Here is a 13,611-nt window from a genome sequence, read left to right as displayed (position 1 = left end):
GTGGCAGAACTTGATCAAAAGAAGGGACCGGTTGGTGGGACAGACACATCAAGGGATCACCAATTTAGTACTGGAGGGAAGTGTGGACTGCAAAATTCATAGAGGGAGGCCGTGAGATGAATACGGTAAACAGATACAGAAGGATGTAGGTTGCAGTACGTACTGCGAGATGAAGAAGCTTGAACAGGATAGAGTACCATGGAGAGCTGCATGAAACCAGTCTCTCGACTGAAGACCACAACAGCAACAAGTCAACATCAAAATCAAACATTTTGTTTCTGTACTGTTCCACAGAGGTGGAAATGAGCTTCGTCTGACAATCACAAGTTCAACATTGTTTCATCTTTTCTTGCTGCCCATAATGAACACTCCACTAATAAGAGTCGAGGGGCATGAAAGGGAAGCAGTGGTTAAGAAAGGAATGACAGGGTTGTAGCGTACCCCCGATGTCATTCAATCTGTACATTGAATAAGCAGTAAAGGAAACCAAGAAAAAACGTGGAGCAGGTATCAAACTTCAGGGAAAAGAAATAAAAACTTTGAGGTTTCCCGAAGGCATTGTGATTCTATCACAGACAGGAAAGGACCTGGAAGAGCAGCTGAACGGAATGGACAGTCTCTTGAAAGTAGGATATAAGGTGAATATCAACAAAAGCAAAACGAGGGTAATGGAATGTGGTCGAATTAGGTCGGGTGATGCTGCGGGAATTAGGCTAGGAAACGAGACACTTATAGTACATGGATTTTGCTATTTGGGCACCAAAAGAACTAATGATTGTCGAAGTAGAGAGGACATAAAATGTAGACTGGCAATGGCAAGGAAAGCGTTTCTGAAGAAGAGAAATTTGTTAAATTCGAGTATAGACGTGTCAGGAAGTCGTTTCTGAAAGTATTTGTATGGAGTGCAGCCATGTATGGATGTGAAACATGGGCGATAAATAGTTTGGTCAAGAAGAGAATAGAAGCTTTCGAAATGTGGTGCTACAGAAGAATGCTGAAAATTAGATGGGTAGATTACATAACTAATGTGGAGGTATTGAATAGGATTGGGGAGAAGAGGAGTTTGTGGCACAACTTGACTAGAAGAAGGGATCGGTTGGTAGGACATGTTCTGAGGCATCAAGGGATCACCAATTTAGGGTTCAAATGGTTCAAATGGCTCTGAACACTATGGGACTCAACTGCTGTGGTTATCAGTCCCCTAGAACTTAGAACTACTTAAACCTAACTAACCTAAGGACATCACACACATCCATGCCCGAGGCAGGATTCGAACCTGCGACCGTAGCAGTCACCAATTTAGGGTGAAGCGTAAAAATCGTAGAGGGAGACCAAGAGATGAATATACTAAGCAGATTCGGAAGGTTGTAGGCTGCAGTAGGTACTGGGAGATGAAGAAGCTTGCACAGGATAGAGTAGCATGGAGAGCTGCATCAAACCAGTCTCAGGACTGAAGACCACAACAACAACATCGTATAGGCTCCTCCACGTCAGTTTTCGCTGTCGATTACAACATGCTGCTAGCCGTGGATAATGCTATAACTTCGGAGTCGCTTCCGCGCTCTGTGCGACACTTACTCTGAAGTAAAGGCGTGAAAGAGACAGAAACGTTCTCCCCCTCCCAAGTCTGTTCGGCTCGGCAGTGACGAGAGAACGCGGCAGAGGGCGAAAGGACAGAGCCGGCACGCCCCGCCCCGCACCGCCTCTGACGTTTCGGCCGCTTGGCGCATCGTCAGCTTGCAAATACCGCGACGCCGGCGCCTGCAGCGGCCAGCCGGCTGTTTGTCAGCTCGCAGCAACGAGCATAACAACCACATCCTGCGATAGCTGCGCGACCCGGCTGTCCCTCCTTCCCCCCCCCCCCTCCGGCGCTCACTTTAAATACCCTCCCCCTCCCCTCCACTCACCCCTCTCCTCTCTCCCCTCCTTTAAATACCAGGCGCCGTCTATTTCCGCCGACCGCGGCGCCTCTCGCCTGCTGTTTACACTTGCCATTGTAGCCGCCTGCTTGCGAGTCACTGCACAAACCGCTTACGACCACAACTGAGGTTCAGCTTCCCTTCCCTTCGGATAGTCTACGCTGTGGACAAACACAATTTCTTAGCTCCTTTTTTTTGCCCAGACACGATTCGCTGCAGTCGGATTTGCACAAGGGCGCGCTGGAAAGTACACTACTGGCCATTAAAATTGCTACACCACGAAGATGACGTGCTACAGACGCGAAATTTAACCGAAAGGAAGAAGATGGTTCAAATGGTTCAAATGGCTCTGAGCACTATGGGACTCAACTGCTGTGGTCATAAGTCCCCTAGAACTTAGAACTACTTAAACCTAACTAACCTAAGGACAGCACACAACACCCAGCCATCACGAGGCAGAGAAAATCCCTGACCCCGCCGGGAATCGAACCCGGGAACCCGGGCGTGGGAAGCGAGAACGCTACCGCACGACCACGAGATGCGGGCTGGAAGAAGATGATGTGATATGCAAATGATTAGCTTTTGAGAGCATTCACACAATGTTGACCGGCGTTGCCTGGTGAAACGTTGTTGTGATGCCTCGTGTAAGGAGGAGAAATGCGTACCATCACGTTTCCGTCTTTGATAAAGATCGGATTGTAGCCTATCGCGATTGCGATTTATCGTATCGCGACATTGCTGCTCGCGTCGGTCGAGATCCGATGACTGTCAGCAGAATATGGAATCGGTGGGTTCAGGAGGGTAATACGGAACGCCGTGCTGAATCCCAACGGCCTCGTATCACTAGCAGTCGAGATGACAGGCATCTTATCCGCAAGGCTGTAACGGATCGTGCAGCCACGTCTCGATCCCTGAGTCAACACAGGGGGACGTTAGCAAGGCAACAACCATCTGCACGAACAGTTTGCAGCAGCATGGAACATCAGCTCGGAGACCGTGGCTGCAGTTACCCTTGACACTGCATCACTGACAGGACCGCCTGCGATGGTGTACTCGACGACGAACCTGGGGGCACGAATGGCAAAACGTCACTTATTCGGATGAATCCAGGTTCTGTTTACAGCATCACGATGGTCGCATCCGCGTTTGGCGACATCGCGGTGAAGGCACATTGGAAGCGTGTATTCGTCATCGCCATACTGGCGTATCACCCGGCGTGATGGTATGGGGTGCCATTGGTTACACGTCTCGGTCACCTCTTGTTCGCATTGACGGCACTTTGAACAGTGGACGTTACATTTCAGATGGATACGACCTGTGGCTCTACCCTCCATTCGATCCCTGCAAAACCCTACATTTCAGCAGGATAATACACGACCGCATGTTGCAGGTCCTGTACGGGCCTTTCTGGATACAGAAAATGTTAGACTGCTGCCCTGGCCAGCACATTCTCCAGATCTCTCACCAATTGCAAACGTCTGGTCAATGGTGGCCGAGCAACTGGCTCGTCACAATACGCCAGTCACTACTCTCGATGAACTGTGGTATCGTGTTGAAGCTGTATGGGCAGCTGTACCTGTACACGCCATCCAAGCTCTGTTTGACTCAATGCCCAGGCGTATAGAGGCCGTTATTACGGCCAGAGGTGGTTGTTCTGGGTACTGATTCCTCAGGATCTACGCACCCATATTGCTTGAAATGTAATCACATGCCAGTTATAGTATAATATATTTCTCTAATGAATACCCGTTTATCATCTGCATTTCTTCTTGGTGTACAAATTTTAATAGCCAGTAGTGTATTATCTTTCTTAACTCTAGCTGTATTGACTAGAATACTCTCTGTGGAATTCTGAACGTAGCAAGGATAAAGTACAATGGAGCGAAAGGATATTAAGAACTTCTATGGACACCAGACGGCAGGTGTAAGAGTCAGGGCATGCAAGGCAAAGAGCGTATATTGACCGAGCAGTGAAGGAAACAAAAGAAAAATTTGCATTAGGAATTATAAAAGTTCAGAGACAAGTAGTAAATGTTTGCAGATGGCATTGTAGTTACGTCACAGGCAGCGGAGGACTTGCAAGAGCAGTTGAAGGTAATATGTAGTGTCTTGAAAGAGGATATGAGATGAACATCAGCAAAAGCAAACGAGGATAATCGAATGTCGTCGAATGAAATCAAGTGCTGGTGAGGGAATTAGATTAGGAGAGAACACACTCATAGTAGGAGAGGAGTTTTGCTGTTGGCGCAGCACGATAACTCACGACTGTCGAAGTAGGGAGGATATAAAACGTAAGCTGGTAACGGGAACATACGCATTTCTGAAGAAGAGAAATCTGTTATCATCGAATGTGGATTTAAAGTGTTAGAAAGTCTTTTTCCTGAAAGTATTTGTGTGGAGTGTAGCCATGCATGGAAGTGAAACATGGATGATAGACAGTGTAGACAAAAAGAGAATTGAAGCTTTCGAAATGTGGTGCTACAGAAGAATGCTGAAGATTAGATGGGTAGATCACGTAACTAATGAGATGGTATTGAATAGAATTGGGGAGAAGAGGAATTTGTGGCACAACTTGACTAGAAGAAGGGATCGGTTGATAGGACACGTTTTGAGGCATCAAGGTTAGTGAACAGAATTGGGGAGAAGAGGAATTTGTGGGACAACTTGACTAGAAGAAGGGATCGGTTGGAGGGAAGCATGGAGGTTAAAAATCGTAGAGGGAGGCCAAGAGGTGAATAGACGAAGCAGATTCAGAAGGATGTAGTTGCAGTGGTTCTTGCGCAGGATAGAGTAACATGGAGAGCTGCATGAAACCAGTCTTGCGAACGAAAATCACAAGGCCATCATCATACAGGAATTCAGCTTTTAGTATTCGCGAATCGGAAAACCGGAAGAAGAGTTACGTACCTTGTCAACACGCGTTGTGGCTTTTGCGGCTTCTGCACTTCCTGTTTTCCTTTCACAATATGTCACCTATAACCATACTTCACTTTTACTTCACAAGTGGTAAGAGCCTTACCCACTATAAGCCCTCTCTGCGAGCGTCTTCTGTTTCTTTCTGTTGACTGTACTGTTTCTCCGTTCGGTGTTGTTAACTGCAGATTTGTCGCCCCGTATGTTGTCTTGCCACATAATTCTGCGTGTTCCTCTTCCTCGTTACTTCTCCTGTGCTGGAGGATTTTGTCCGAGGTGGTTTGTCCCGTTCTCCATTATTCTTGCTATGTGGCCTGCCCAATTCAGCCTTCTCCTCTTGAGCACTTCCGTGATATTACGGTGTTCGTACAGTTCTCTCAATACTTCATTTCTGATTATACTCCTTTCCATGTTGTTTTCATCACACATTGCTCAAACAATTTTTCGTTGCTATTCTTCTTTCGAATACTAACCGTTTTTATTCAGATTTGTTTCGGAATATTAATGCTTCACATTGTTCTGTTTCACTGATATAACAGACGATTAACGCAAGCGGATTTTGAAATTAGTACTAACTGATCTTTTGTTTACAATCGTCCACCTAGGCAACTCTAGGAATCCCTTGTGGATTAGTTTCAGTAAATTCCTCTGTCGATCTACTTCAACACCACGTTAAATAAAACAGGTGAAATGGCGTTCCATTGTTTTAGTCCAGAGTAAATTCAAAATTTTCATTTTCTCCAACAGGTGTTTTTATACGACATAGTTTCGTCTGTAGATTTTTAACTTAGTATATAAAACATTCTTACATCGAAAATTTACGACTGGGATAGAAAAGACAAAAAGAAATGTTAGCTCAAGGCGGAACTTGCGCAAAAAATATTCGTAACCTATCACGGATCCAAAACGAGCTTCAAACTCAAGATCAGAAGTTCAACAGCTGAGACGTGTCGCACCCGATCTACGGGCACGACGTTTTATTGTAGAGAATGACGTCAGTTTTCTGTCATATTTTGCCTCTAACGAGCTTAGTATTTGCCCTGTATCTGTCTGCTACCGCTTTCGAAACTCTACGGCTTCGTTATTTGTTGGACGTACTCCAATCTGTGGGTTTTCCTCCCTTCACCTCCCTCTAGTACAGTGTTCACGAACCACTCTGAGGCCATTATCCCTGAGGGCAATCAGGTATTAGTTAGCCCCCCCCCCCCCACCTCCAACGCCATGAACGTTAGGACGTGAGTAAGTTTCAGATGAAAAAGAATTTTGTCTGAACACTTCTGTGTTTATAATGACAAAGGACAGTTTCTGTAGATGTGTTATTGTACCATGAACTAATGGTTCTGCTTATTCCTAGCAACCCTTTTTTATGGAATGATGAAACACTTTGCAGTGCACCACGAGTGCAAATTCCAACTCCTCTCTGGAGAACGAAACTAACTATCCACATTGAGGATAGACGCGTGTTGCAAAATATGGTTCCTCTGCACCATGCCTCTCCCTACAGACTCTTGCTTCACCCACACTGCATCTCGTGGTCGTGCGGTAGCGTTCTCGCTTCCCACGCCCGGGTTCCCGGGTTCGATTCCCGGCGGGGTCAGGGATTTTATCTGCCTCGTGATGGCTGGGTGTTGTGTGCTGTCCTTAGGTTAGTTAGGTTTAAGTAGTTCTAAGTTCTAGGGGACTTATGACAACAGCAGTTGAGTCCCATAGTGCTCAGAGCCATTTGATTTTTTTCACCCACACTCTGCACCCCCGTTAGAGAGCGAACGAAATGAATTGTGTGGGCTACACTCACTGTTTGTAAGTTACTTCATTGGTGGACTCCTTGCTTCTAAACTGGTAAAAATTGAAAGACCTTAGGGTGCCAAAGCTTTGTCTGATAATTACAGCTAGTAGTAGTAGTAATAATAATAATAATAATAATAATAATTATAATAAACCCCGTGGAGGCCCGGGAAAAGAATAGGCCTCCGGTATGTTCTGCCAGTCGTAAAAGGCGACGAAAAGAACAAACCACTAATAGGGCTAACCCCCCTTTTAGTGTGATTACTTGGTTCAGGACAGAACTAAAGAAGCCTCGGACAAGCGCCATCATGGTCGGGGACGGCGCTTGAACCCTATGCCCGCCCACAATGGTAATGACACTGCTAGCCAACTGGAAAATGATTTAAATCCAAATAGAGGTGTTTTGCAGGATATGCTTCCTGCAACCACCCTAGAAGGAAAACAAAGACAGAGGATGAGATGGTCGGATGAAGTTAATTGACACCTCACGTTCTGTTATTACCAAGCAACAAACCTAGGAACCAACACAACTGGATACAGATCACAAGTATACACAACATTTATTACCAGATACCCACAATTAAAATTTTTAACAGAACAACGACTAGCTGATCAGATCCGTGTAATAATCAAAAATAACAGGATACCCCAGTCAGAATTAGAAAACATCAAACAACAAGTACAACAAATACTGGAACAAAATAATGTGCAATTAGAAGAAGAAGAAAATACAGTAATGGACACAAACATCCCAGAGCAAACAAACAAAGAACAACACGCATCAATTAAACAATCGGAAGAAAATGAAATTTTAAGACAGCCACCAGCACAAGCACAAATAGAACACGAAGTGACACACATGTTAGATATAGAAGAAAAATTTCAGTTGACATATATAGAATACAAAGACACAAATACAGACAATAGACCATTCTTGCATAGACCACCAAATAGCACACAAGTCGAAACAACAATAAAAACTATCAACAGAATCATACACAACAAAATAAATGAATACACAACTATGGAAGAGTTACAACTACTGGTTTATGTAGGAGCACTCACTACACTAAATATACACACTAGGCAGATATCAGAACCAACCAACACACAGAAGAAACCCACAAAACCAGCGTGGCAACACAGGCTACAGATCAGAATAGAAAAACCGAGAAAAGACATCGGACAGTTAACACAATTTATAAGAAATGAAATATCAGACAAAAAACGAAAAAGGTTAGGTAAAATCTCACAACAAGAAGCAATAGAGCAATTAGATGAAAAGAAGCAAAAATTACAAGCTTTGGCGAAACGACTTAGAAGATACAAAAAAAGTGAAAATAGAAGGAAACAAAACCAAACATTCAACACAAACCAAAAGAAATTTTACCAAACAATAGATAACACACACATAAAAATAGACAATCCACCAAACATAAGAGACATGGAACACTTCTGGAGCAGCATATGGTCAAACCCGGTACAACATAACAGGCATGCACGGTGGATACAAGCAGAAACAGACACATACAAGATGATACCACAAATGCCTGAAGTGATAATTTTGCAACATGAAGTCACCCGAGCAATTAATTCGACGCACAATTGGAAAGCCCCTGGAAATGGTAAAATAGCAAATTTCTGGCTAAAGAAGTTCACCTCAACACATTCACATCTAACTAAATTATTTAACAGTTACATTGCAGACCCATACACATTCCCTGATACACTTACACATGGAATAACTTATCTGAAACCTAAAGATCAAGCAGACACAGCGAACCCAGCTAAATATCGCCCCATAACATGCCTACCAACAATATACAAAATATTAACTTCAATCATTAAACAGAAATTAATGACACATACAACACAGAACAAAATTATAAATGAAGAACAAAAAGGCTGTTGCAAAGGAGCACGAGGATGTAAAGAGCAACTGATAATAGATGCAGAGGTGACATATCAAGCTAAAACTAAACAAAGGTCGCTACACTACGCATACATTGATTACCAAAAAGCTTTTGATAGTGTACCCCACTCATGGTTACTACAAATATTGGAAATATACAAAGTAGATCCTAAACTGATACAGTTCCTAAACATAGTAAAAAAACTGGAAAACCACACTTAATATCCAAACAAATTCAGATAATATCACATCACAGCCAATACAGATTAAGCGTGGAATATACCAAGGAGACTCATTAAGTCCTTTCTGGTTCTGCCTTGCTCTGAACCCACTATCCAACATGCTAAATAATACAAATTATGGATACAATATTACTGGAAAATACCCACACAAAATCACACATTTGCTATACATGGATGATCTAAAACTACTGGCAGCAACCAATCAACAACTCAACCAGTTACTAAAGATAACAGAAGGATTCAGCAATGATATAAGTATGGCTTTTGGAACAGACAAATGTAAGAAAAATAGCATAGTCAAGGGAAAACACACTAAACAAGAAGATTACATATTGGATAACCACAGCGACTGCATAGAAGCGATGGAAAAAACGGATGCCTATAAATATCTAGGATACAGACAAAAAATAGGAATAGATAATACAAATATTAAAGAAGAACTAAAAGAAAATATAGACATAGACTAACAAAAATACTGAAAACAGAATTGACAGCAAGAAACAAGACAACTACTCATTTGGAGTAGTGAAATGGAGTAACACAGACCTAGAAGCACTCAATACACTTACACGATCACAATGCCACAAATATAGAATACATCACATACATTCAGCAACAGAAAGATTCACATTAAGCAGAAAGGAAGGAGGAAGGGGATTTATCGACATAAAAAAACCTACATTATGGACAGGTAGACAATTTAAGAAAATTCTTTATAGAACGAGCAGAAACTAGCAAAATACACAAAGCAATCACTCATATAAATACATCGGCTACACCACTACAATTTCATAACCACCTCTACAACCCTTTAGATCATCTAACACAGTCACACATCGATCAAGACGCATCCAACACATGGCTAAGAAAAGGCAGTATATACAGTGAGACGGAAGGATTCATGATTGCAATACAGGATCAAACAATACACACCAGGTATTACAGCAAGCATATTATTAAAGATCCCAATACCACAACAGATAAATGCAGACTTTGTAAACAACAAATAGAAACAGTAGATCACATCACAAGCGGATGTACAATACTAGCAAATACAGAATACCCCAGAAGACATGACAATGTCGCAAAAATAATACATCAACAGCTTGCCTTACAACATAAACTTATAAAACAACACGTTCCCACATACAAGTATGCACCACAAAATGTACTGGAGAATGATGAATACAAATTATACTGGAACAGAACCATTATAACAGATAAAACAACGCCACATAACAAACCTGACATCATACTCACCAATAAAAAGAAGAAATTAACACAACTAATCGAAATATCCATACCCAATACAACAAATATACAAAAGAAAACAGGAGAAAAAATTGAAAAATACATCCAACTGGCTGAGGAAGTCAAAGACATGTGGCATCAGCATGAAGTTGACATCATACCAATTATACTATCAACTACAGCAGTCATACCACACAATATCCGCCAGTACATCAACGCAATACAGCTACATCCAAACTTATATGTACAACTACAGAAATCTGTAATTATTGATACATGTTCAATTACCCGAGAGTTCCTAAATGCGATGTAACATATACCGTACAGTTAAAAGGAAGTCACACTTGATCAAGGTCCGCGTCACTTTCCATTTTTGACCAGACATAACGTCTGAGAAAAGAAAGAAATAATAATAACCTTACGAAGGGCCTGGAGTAGTATTTTAGTAACTATTTCGTAGGTACTGTTAGGTTGTGCCGTCAGTTAGCTGGATTACGTGTTACCGAAGGAAGGAGGAGGCAATTTTTGGTCTGTTGCGGGAAATACCTACAACTCGGAGAACGCGTTTTTATGAGAGATTAAAGCATACGTGCAGCATACAGAGAGTAAAAACCGTGTGTATAAAAGGTGGACTATGTGAGTAGATGATTATCATACTTTCGCTTCATAACCTTCAACCTCAACCAAACTGTGTCACGGGATAATGTTGGTGCCCAAAAAAAAATTAGGACTGTTAACTCAGTAATCAGTATTACAGTATATAGCGGTAATAAGAATGAACTTTAAAAGAAATAGTTTCCATATTACCCTGCAGGGGGTAATTATCAGCAGGTTGTGAACCACTGCTCTAGTACTGTCCAAGTTATTCTCTGGTCTCTCTAACAGGTGTACTGTTTCCTAGGAGTTAATCTCGTCGCTGATAACGCGGGGAATGTCCTCCTCTTATCTTATCTGTCGCCGGCGGCCTTGCGTCGTTGAATACTCGGGTTCCCGTTGGAGCAGGGGAGTTAAGCAACGTCGGGCTTGGCCAGTAGTTGGATGGGTAACCAGCCTGGGTACGCAACGTCCTATTGAGAGCTTCCCCTTCACCTTTGCAGTAAAGAGGTGCAGGGCTGCTGGCCTACGGTCCCTGACCACCAGTTTTCCCCCCAGTTTCCTGGACTCGTTTCCAAACCTGTGCTCTGCATATCGTGGGAGTGAGTACACACGGCACTCTTTGATGGTCATCCGTCCATCGGGCGGGTAAGTTGGGCTATGAACGTGTTCCAAGAAAGCTGCTACAGCACACCCCTACAGAAAGAAGGAACATTGACAGTCCAAAGAGAAGATGGATGGATCAAGAAGTCGCAAAGGACCAAATGGTCTAATGTTTGACGGAGAAGAAGAAAAAGGGCAATCCTATAGAGGAAGAATAGTTGTGAGTTCAATACGGCTGTTAGGTTAGCTTGGACCGGATCAGTTCAAAACACACCACTTACACGTAACAAAGTCATCAGCTCGTGGTCTAGTGGTTAGCCTTGCTGCGTCTGAATCACGGGGTCCTGCGTTCCGTTCCCAGCCGGGTTGGGGGATTTTCTCTGCCCAGGAACTCTGTGTTAGTCTTGTCCTCATCATTTCATCATCATCATTTGTGACAGTGACTAAATGGCACTGTGCTAGAAAATGGCACTGTGTTAGAAAATGGCACTGTGTTAGAAAATGGCACTGTGTTAGAAAAGACACTGTGTTAGAAAATGGCACCGTGTTAGAAAATGGCACCGTGTTAGAAAATGGCACCGTGTTAGAAAATGGCACCGTGTTAGAAAATGGCACCGTGTTAGAAAATGGCACCGTGTTAGAAAATGGCACCGTGTTAGAAAATGGCACCGTGTTAGAAAATGGCACCGTGTTAGAAAATGGCACCGTGTTAGAAAATGGCACCGTGTTAGAAAATGGCACCGTGTTAGAAAATGGCACCGTGTTAGAAAATGGCACCGTGTTAGAAAATGGCACCGTGTTAGAAAATGGCACCGTGTTAGAAAATGGCACCGTGTTAGAAAATGGCACCGTGTTAGAAAATGGCACCGTGTTAGAAAATGGCACCGTGTTAGAAAATGGCACCGTGTTAGAAAATGGCACCGTGTTAGAAAATGGCACCGTGTTAGAAAATGGCACCGTGTTAGAAAATGGCACCGTGTTAGAAAATGGCACCGTGTTAGAAAATGGCACCGTGTTAGAAAATGGCACCGTGTTAGAAAATGGCACCGTGTTAGAAAATGGCACCGTGTTAGAAAATGGCACCGTGTTCGAAAATGGCACCGTGTTAAAATTGGGACTTAGAACGGGCGCTGATGACCGCGCAGTTGAGCGCCACCCCACGAGCGAAACATCATCATCACACTTCACGAAGGAAAGGTGCCAGTGTGCCCGAAGGATACGAAAGAATCTTTCCAATCGTGCAGCTGAAGTTGCCCCTCGAGTCCTCGGCAGCCATTCGTGCCGTACTGACTTGATGTTTTAGTTTCTAAGTCAGTTTCATTTTACCAACATCCTACAGCACCACATCTCAAATGTTCCGATTTATTCTTTTATGAATTGCCAACTGTCCAACGTACACTTGAATACAGTTCTGTGTTGAAGGCATAGATTCTGAACAGTTTCTGTTCAAATTAGGGGCTAAATGTGGTACTACAGTCGAGACGACGTAAGATGATCTTACCGAGTTCTCTGTTGGATGGCATAAGCACATTTATAGTTCGTAGTTTTTCTCTGTTGGATGGTACAAAATCTCAATATACTCTGCCCAGCACTAAAGTCTGATGTTAGTTCCGCCACAGTTCGCCACCTGTGCTGTTGTAACAGCCTGCCCAGCATAGGACGTTTGACGTCCATAATTAGGCTCAGCCGCCCAACCCCACGACTTTCGGACTCTATTTCACCTAGGCCTCACCACGTGTTGAAGACGCTCACCACAGCACTCCTCGAACACTCGGAAAGTCGTGCAGTTCCCAAAATGCTCGACCGATCCCCCGGGCCGTCAAAATCTACCCTCGGTCAAACTCTGTAGAACGCGCGTGCCTTCCCCAGTCCCCACTCTCCACATGGACAGCTCGCTCACTAGTACTACATGCACCGTGCGGGTGTCGGAGCAGCGTTCACTCCTCGGCAAGTGACGCTGCTACCGCCTGGATGGGTTTTCATCCTGGGTGGGTCAGTGGTCATAATGTTGTCGCTGAGCAGTTTATTTTAGCCACGTATGCGAGTGGTTCTCAAACTGTGCGGCGTGAGGCGGGAGGGCGTTATATTTTTAAAAATGTTATTGACAAAAAAGCCAATAAAAGGCTTTGTAAAAACTACAGAGGAATAACCCTTATGAGTCATACAGCCAAGATTTTTGAAAGGATTTTACGAAATCGAACAAGTGAAAAGACAGAAGAGGAGCTGAGTGAAGAACAGCATGGATTTAGGAAAGGAAGAAGCACGATCGACCTGATTTTTTTTTTTCTATCGGTCAACTGATGGAAAAAAAGTTGGGAGTATAACAAAAGGGGTGATAATGGTTTTTATAGACATAGAAAAGGCATATGACTCGGTTAACAGGGAAAGACTC

At 43.3% G+C, this 13,611-nt stretch overlaps 1 protein-coding gene across 1 annotated transcript in view; it reads left to right on the top strand.

The window, feature by feature from the left end:
- Positions 1–13,611, top strand: part of LOC126213528 (5'-AMP-activated protein kinase subunit gamma-2-like) — an 889,308-nt gene that overhangs the window by 283,361 nt on the left and 592,336 nt on the right. The gene's annotated exons all lie outside the window — the stretch shown is intronic.

The sequence above is a fragment of the Schistocerca nitens genome, chromosome 11, assembly GCF_023898315.1.
Source record: "Schistocerca nitens isolate TAMUIC-IGC-003100 chromosome 11, iqSchNite1.1, whole genome shotgun sequence".
In the NCBI taxonomy this organism is placed as follows: Eukaryota; Metazoa; Arthropoda; class Insecta; order Orthoptera; family Acrididae; genus Schistocerca; species Schistocerca nitens.
The sequence above is the reverse complement of the archived record's forward strand: the minus strand, read 5'-3'. Positions and strand labels throughout refer to the sequence as shown.